The sequence below is a fragment of the Mustela nivalis genome, assembly GCF_964662115.1.
Source record: "Mustela nivalis genome assembly, chromosome: 15".
NCBI lineage: Eukaryota > Metazoa > Chordata > Mammalia > Carnivora > Mustelidae > Mustela > Mustela nivalis.
The window spans coordinates 88,380,997-88,389,418 of NC_139034.1; positions in this window are offsets into that span (position 1 = coordinate 88,380,997).

The following is an 8,422-nucleotide window of genomic DNA, read 5'->3' on the forward strand; positions in this document are numbered from 1 at the left end:
CAGAGGTCGCCACCCTGGAATCAAGGACATGTTCCTCGCAGACGGGGTGGGACACGGTGAGAGACGGTGCAGAGGAGAAGCCATCGGCCCAAGTTACACGCTGTCCAAGGGGGCGGGGGCGCCCGGAGGGCTCCGTCGCTGAGCGGCTGCTTCGGCTCAGGTCATGACCCCAGGGTCCGGGGATGGAGCCCCGAGGTGGCTCCTTGCTCAGCGGGGAGCCTGCTTCTCCCTCTGCCTCTGCCTCCACGTCTGCCCCTCCCCCACGTCTGCCCCTCCCCCACGTCTGCCCCTCCCCCACTCTCTTTCTCTCTCCAATAAGTAAATAAATAAAATCTTCAAAAACATGCAGCAGAGGGAGGTGGAAGCGACGGGCAGGGAGCACAGTTTGTCCTGCGCCTACACCTGTGCGCGACCCTCACCGGGGCCCGAGAACCGCCAGCCTCACCGTAACCCCCGCTCCCCAGCCCTGGCAGGACGAGTTCTCCCAAACACCATCTAGATCTTCGGGTTCGCCCCGGCTGGGTGACTTTACAATCTCCCCAGGAGGCCTTACTCTGCACTCCAGCCTCAGCCCTGGGGAGGCACGAAGGTGCACCCCGCCCCCCCCAACCATCCCAGCCTCGGGCGGGGGTCCTGCTGCGTCCCTCCTTCCTGGGGCTCTGCACTCCCCCGACTGCGGGCGACCGTTCTACTCTCCGACCTCTGACTCAGGTCACTAACGACGCATCTTGTCTCCATGTACCTGGGGGCCCTTGATGTCACCTCTGGAATCCTGGAGCCTCTCACCTCCCGCGAGGGCCCTGGCCCAGGGTGTGCCCCTCAGGGCCCTCGGAGACCCACTCCTCTCCCGCCGATGGCCATGGTGCGAGTCTCAAACACCCTCCCATCGCATCTTTCCACGTTTGGGTAGATCACGGAGATTTAATGGGGCAAATAAATACAAAACGCGACTGAAACGACAGCCGGCAAGCTTCTTGTTTTTCATTTGGTGCTCTTTGTTTATGGTGGACCACCCACACAGAAACTGGGGGTAGAAACAGCTGCCTGGCCACTTCGTCAGGTCGTGGTACACACGTGGTAGGGCGCGTGCAGGATGTCGTGGGCAGGAGGGTGCTGGGTCCTGGAGCTGTAGCACTTACTCTAGGGCACAAGTCACGATGGGCTTCGTAACGGAGGCGTGGGTGTGTGCAAGCCTCCCCAGCTCTCCTCCTGCTCCCAGCCTTCCAGACAGCAGCATGGTGTTGTCCTGGTGAGCTCCGAGCTGTCCCTCTGGAAGCCCGCACTCCCTCCCCGGCCTGCCCGAGCTCTCCCGCACGGAGCCACAGCCGCCTGGGAAACGCCCTCTGCTTGGTGTCGGGGGCCACAATTCCTGTTCCTGTGAAACGGGCTGATTGCTGTTTTTGTCCCCTTCAGCCTCTCCTTCCTCTGTCAGCCTGTGGACGGGGTCTCCAGGGCGCAGGGCCGGCCAGAGCTGACGCGGGCAGACGCCCAGAGCACCCTCCTCACCGCCCATCCCCCGCTCATGTGATTTATCCTCTGACTGTAAGTCCTGGGGGGCAGAGGCCACGGTTTATTAATACTTACAACCCAATATCGATATATTGCCTTTCAATAAGGGTTCGCTATGAATAAGTAAATGCGTTCTGATTAAATATGATCAAAAGGCACTTAGGGGAGAGGCCGGTCGCAATTCATAAATATTCAGAGGGAGGTCCAAGGAGGCAGCATACTGGGGCCCTTCACGGGGCTAAGAAAAGGTACCTCGACCCCTAACTCGGGCCTGGGAGACCACCTCAGTGACGCCTGCCCCTCGTTTCTTTGGCGGAACACCCGCAACTGGGAAACCGTTCTGGAGCCCAGGGGCCCTGAGCGCACACAGCGGCCTCGCTGGCCGAGGCCGGCTCCGCGGCGGCTCCCAGGTCACGGACACCTGACGGACGGACACCTGACGGAACCCCCCCTCCCGCCCAAGGGTCCCCTTCCCACAGTGAGGGTTTGAGGGCACCTTTGGGCGGCGGGCTGGGCCTCACTGCTGACGTCAGAGGGTTAAAACCCCCTTTCTTCACTGCATTTTGGGTCTTAACCCCCAGTTTTGTGATTCAAGCCTTGTCAACCCCCCCTTGCTGATTGGAGGATAAGGAGTTTCATGAGTTTACTGACTGGACACCCGTGTCTGCTCTGAAAGTAGCAGACGTGCCTCTTCCCAATGAAAAGAAGCCCCCCTCCCTTCAGACCCTGGGTCATCCGTCTGCTCACCCTGTTCCGATCTTCGTGGTTTTACAGAACTCCGTCTTGCCCTCCAAGGTAAGAGCGTGTAGCCTGAGGACACTGTCTTCCTGGCGGACTTTGTTCGAGCAGCGACAGCCGTGACAATTCCGTCCGCGCGAGCCCTGCCCCTTCGTGCCTGGAGCCGGGCTCCGAGCTCGGCGGGGACCTCACCGGACTCGTCGGGAGCGCTAGCTCACCGCGCGTGTCTTCAGTCCCTTCTTGGACGTGGCGAAGCGCTCTGCGGAGCTCCGTGCGCCCCCGAGCCGGGGTCGCGAAGACACCAAACGCTGGCCGTCTTCTGGCACCGGAGTAACCTGCAGCCACGTGTGCAAAAAGGTCGCACCCGAGACCTGGCAGAGCCCGCCTGGACTTTTCAGTTTTCCAAAATGCACTCTGAGTTGGCCCTTCCTGAGTACCCGTGGCGAGAAACCACAGCATCACAGGCCCGGGAGGGTCATGACCATCGCGCTGACCCCGTTTCTTCCCTCGGAAGGACTATGGTCCCGACCCAGACAGCGCGAGGTAAGCCTACCTGCAAGTCCTTTGGAGAAGGTGACCGGGTGTCTTTCTCCGGCCTCCGGTTCTTCCTGGAATTGCTCCTTCATGACTCCTGCTTCTGGCAAGCCTGTCTCAGAGGAAACGTCACCTGAATCCGTGTTTATCCCCTTTATGCTGCGATAAGTCAAGGTGCCATGCCCGAGACCAGCCACACGCCGATCCCGGCCCGTCGGCTGCCTCTGTGGGCAGGTGCGCAGAGCTGAGTGCTCTGACCCTTCCTGAGCCGGAGACGCCACACCTGCCCGATGAGGCTGTGGCCCCCAGACGTCCCTCAGGACCCGCTGCTGCTTCTCTACACACAGTCATCCCAGAGTCTCACCATCCCACACCGGCTCCAGGAAAGGCCCTCTCTCGGCACACGTGCCAAAGGACCCACTCAGGGCATGACAATGCTGGATATCGGGGAGTCCCCTAGTAACGTGACTCAGCTAGTTCGTCCCCAACACAAGGCTTGACACACTGTTCCTGCTGCAAACTCTCAGCCCGTTGTGTCCCTGCAAAGACATGAACCAGGAACTGAGGAGGTGCCCGGGAGCCCCTGAGTGGCGCCGGCGGGGAGCACACAGGAGGGCTCCCTCAGAGCCGCGAGCTTTTCCTGGTGCCCCTCCTGGGAGATGCGCCCGGAGCTGCCCCCAAGGCTAGGACTGGCCCCTGCAGCAGGAGACCAGATGGCATGTCCCTGGACAAACCCACGCCTGGTCCCTCTCGGTCTGGGGTCTCCCGAGCTGCATAATAACGAGTGGACAGGGGGCTTGGACCAGGCCTGGGGTCCTTTGAAGTCTGCGCAACTTATCTCTCTGGCATGAGTGTCCTCAGCTCTTGAGGTTGTGACAAATGGCAATGGTTTCCTCTGCAGTCCCTTCCAGAGACGCCGCTGGCTGCCGCTTAGCACCCCCCGGATGTGGTTGCTTTAGGCTGGGGATTGTCTTCTGGGCGCGTCTGCACGTCAGCCTCCGATTTTCCCAACCCTTCAGAATTCTTGGCTGTCGGGCCCGTCGTTCCCTAACGCAGGTGAGAGTCACGGAATTCTACAATAACGCTAGCATGCGGACGGTTCTCTGTCGTGGCCGTGTCTTTATGGGGGTCACTTTAAGGAGTACTTTTGCATCCAGGATTCGGTATTCTTTACGGCGATAAAGACAAGAATAAAGACCTCATTTAGGGAACCCTTGGGCAGTCGTAGCCCCCAGGCATGTCCTATGTGCCAAGCACAGCTACAGGCGCTTTACAGACACGAACTTCCTGAGTTCCTAATAGGATCCTGTAAGGTCAGGATGATTAGTGTCCTCACCGTAAAGATGGGGAAGCAGAGAGCTGAGTGCCAGACAGACAGATGTTCCAACCTGGGGAGGACGGGCTCGGCGTCCGTGGCGGCCATCGGTGCCTTCCTACTCACCAAGTATTGATCTTTCTTGAACTATGGTGCATTCCTAATAAAATCCTCTAAACTTTTATTTTTTTTCATGTTTTATTTACATATTTGACAGAGAGAGATCACAAGCAGGCAGAGAGGCAGGCTGAAAGAGAGGAAGGGAAGCAGGCTCCCTGCTGAGCAGAGAGCCCGATGCGGGGCTTGATCCCAGGACCCTGAGATCATGACCTGAACCGAAGGCAGCGGCTCAACCCACTGAGCCACCCAGGTGCCCCGAAAAATCCTCTAAACTTTTAGATTTTCTTTTAGATTTTATTTTTAAGTCATCTCTGCACCCCGTGTGGGGCTCAAACCCACAACCCTGAGACCAAGAGTCGCAGGCTCCCTTGGCTGAGTCCGAGTGCTGACTGAGTATAGTACGGTACGGATGTCACACACGTCACAGAAGATACAAAACGAGCGCAGACCGTTCCAGGCTACTGTTTCTCAAGCCTGCGAGTGCGCGGAGCTCACCGGAAGAAGCATCTGTGGCTCTGTAGTTTCCGCAAAGCCCTTGTAAAATACCCTATGACTTGCGTGTGCCCGAGTCTGGAAGGACGCGTGAGCTTCTGCACGCACAGCACATTAAATAGAACGAAGCGTTGAACCAGAAAAACCTGAATTCACAACATTTGTTCACAACAGGGGCGATTTCGGTTTATCTAAAACACTGATAACTTCGCATGTTGTGTGCTCTGCGGGCACAGCTCAGTCTCCTGACTGAGCGCAAGACACCACCGTGCGACCGTCGTGATGACGGCTCTCTTTTCCCCGACAAGCCCACTGAGCCACTGACACGGTGTTCAGATGAGCTAAACATTTCATAACGTACCATCAAAGCTCAATGCTGAAAAATGACAATAACTGCTTTTGGGACGTCTGAGGGGCTCAGTCACTGAAGTGTCTGCCTTCGGCTCGGGTCATGATCTCGGGGTCCTGGGATCGAGTCCCGCATCAGGCTCTCTGCTTGGCGGGGGGCCTGCTTCTCCCTCTCCTCCCCCTGTTTGTGCTCTCTCTCTCAAATAAATAAATAAAATATTTAAAAAAATAAAATAAAATAGCTGATTTTATGAACGTCAGTAAAGAAAAAAGAAATCCACACAAGATCTCTACTTGCAAAAGTCGATGTCATAAACCCTACGATGCAGTGTTCTAAACTCTGGCTGTTCTGCCCGTTCGTGACATAACCTGAGCCAATTCTCCATCAGGTTCCTGTGACACGGCGGCTCCCACAGCGCACCCCGGTCTTCGGGCCTGTCGGAGGATGACGTGTTGGTTGTATGTCCGTCCGCTCGCGAGCCCTGGACGTTCAGGGAGGTGCTCGTCCTCCGCCACTGTCTTCGTCATGTCTGATCCAGGTCGGCAGTCGTTACCCTGACATGAGAGGCTCTCATTCTAGGAAAGGGTCTTTTAATCATGAAAACAACTTCCGATTTTCTTTTCTTTTTTTTTTAAAAGAGTTTATTTATTTATTTGACAGAGAGCACAGGTAGGCAGAGAGGCAGGCAGAGAGAGGGGAAGCAGGCTCCCCGCGGAGCAGAAAGCCTGATGCGGGGCTCGATCCCAGGACCCTGAGATCATAACCTGAGCCGAAAGCAGAGGCTTCACCCACTTAGCAACCCAGGCTCCCCGACTTCTGATTTTCTAACTTGATAAAGGTTTCTATGTGAACACGAGGCAAACAGGTCTTCTTGGCTCTGAGTGTAGGATGAGTGAAGTGGGGGTGAGAAGCCACGTTCGGTGGGCGAGCAGGTGCCGCTGCCTCCGCGACGCGCCCTGACCCCCACTGCTGGAGGCACGGTCACGAGGGGGGGCAGTGCCGGGGCGGAAGTACTCCCGCCGCTCGGACAGTCCTCAGCGCGCTGAGTGTTTCCAGATTCTCAGGAAGAAGATCACAGCATCGCTCAGCAGAACTGGGCCACGGACCGTGGAACGCACTCTCTCCCCGATCTGAGCGGTCTGCCTGTCGACCGTCTGTCTAGAACGTTCATGTTCTACTCTACCTTTGGGGGTTAACAAACCTGCACATTTTTTATTGCTGAATGTATTAAATGACACCTACTTTGCTCGAAGGTTGTGGCGGCCACTAGTTGGGGGACAAGCTCGACAACTTGCTGAGATGCAGGCTGCACGCGGCGGACGCGGGGGCGGTGGTGCCGCTGCCGCAGGGGGCAGGGGAGCACGTCCTCTTGTGACAGGTGTGGGAGGACTCCAGGGCCGTGGTGCCCCTGGGCTCCCGTGTGTGCGAGGATGCGGGTGTTAGGGAATCGCGCTACCGAGTGTAGCCGCCCGCCGCAGCCTCCAGGCGTGCCTGCGCTCTTCCTCTCTGGAATCAGGTAAACAAGAATCTGCTTCCTCTACGAATCACGTCACATCTCCTGAGATCTCTTTTCTTTCATTTTCAAACCGATAACTGACAGTCTTCCTCCGTCACGCTTTTTGTGAAAATCTCTCTGTATTCTTGAAAACAGGAGTTGCCTCCTGGGCTCTTCCTAGCCTGATCACTTGTTTCTCAAGTTTGGCAACCAAAGGGGTGTATAGATGTCCAGGTACGGACACTGGCAGGAAGACATCTTCTGTTCCGTCCCAACACCGTCGGTGGCAGGGCACAGCAATATTTTGTTGACATTTTTGTTGACCACAGCAGGACACTGGGTTTCGATTTCATCCGCCTGGGCCAGAACGCTTCGCTGACGCTCTGCTCGACCTCAGCGTCCCCCGTCTGCAGACAAGCCTCATCATCTCGCACCTGCCTTCCTGCCTTTACCTTCGTCCTCGCACTGCTCGGCGAGGACGTCCTGGCCCCGCTGTGACTCCTCCTTGCCCACTTCTTGTCCCCGGGTTTGTCCCTTTCTCCTTCAGAGCCCACCTCCCCCTCCACGTCCACTGCTTTCCTCCGGGTCACCCGTCCGTCCCTCCGAGGTGCGTTTGCACCGGTGCCGTGCTGGTGCCACGAACCCAGAACCAGCGTCTGCCCCCAGGGAAGCAGGATGATGTCCAGGCGCGGAGCAGCAGGATAACTGGCCTGCCACGTGTGCAGGGGGGGTCCCGAGCCGGGCCGGGAAGGGTCACCAGCTTGGCTTCCCCGAAGATGGCTGCCTCACGGAGGGCTGCGTGCTGAGGGAGCAGGTGGGAGGTGCCGAGCGCGCAGGCACCGGGACTCAGCCCCACTCACCTTGCCCTCCGCCCCGGCACTAACGCTCCGGGCCGACCAGGCTGGCGCGGGACGGGGCGGAGCCAGCCCTCGGGGTTCGGTGTCACTGTCCGTTAGTGGCTCTTATCATCCAGAGCGCACAGTCTTCATAGGAAAAGGAGCTCTAAAACCATGAAACTGTTTCATGGAGATAAAAACAGGCAGGGGGCGCCCAGGGGTCTCTGGCGGTGAGGCGTCTCCCTGGATCTCGGCGCAGGTCGTGGCCGCAGGCTCGTGAGTTCAAGCCCCGCGTGGGGTCTGAGGAGCACACCGCCCATGGTCCCTCCTCTTGTTCCCCCCCCCGTGTGCAACGAGAAGCAACACGACACACGTGTCATTTCTCGCAGGCCTGCTGTGTTCCGCCGACTCTGCCGGACGCTTCCCGGTTGTCCCAATGTCCACATCCACGGCTCGGGGCCCCCCTTGCTGCGGAGGAGTTAGCCATCAGGACGACAGGGGCCCGTGGAGGTTTGACCCCCGGCCTGTCTGCCTCTAGAGCACGGCTCACTCCACCTGCGGGGCAGAACACAGGTCGGCAGGTCATAGCTGCCCCTCCTGCCTCCCCCTGGAAGCGCTCAGGTAGGGGGCACCACGGGCTCCGTCGTCCGGACGATTTATGAAACTATGAAACGCAAGTTGGTACGAACAGGTTCTGGCAGTGACCTTTGGGAAGGACAGAACACGGCTCGGTCAGAAATGGGTCAGGCCCCTCGGGGAACAGCCCAAGGTACACCAACGTCTCCAAAAAGGCAGAAGCAGCAACTGGGGAAAACTCCAGCAGGGCAGGGCGAGTCTGACCGCCGGGCAGACGGGCGGGTGTGAGGAGGGTGTCTCGGGCCAGAGGGGCCGCGAGGCTGAGCGCGGGGATGGGCCGCTGCCCTCGGGGTGGAGCTGGGGTCGTGAGCAGCTTTGCAGGAAAATCCGGGTCACAGGGGAGGAAGACTCACGGACGGGCCCGCCATCGCCCACATCCTGCGCCTGGACGCCCCCTC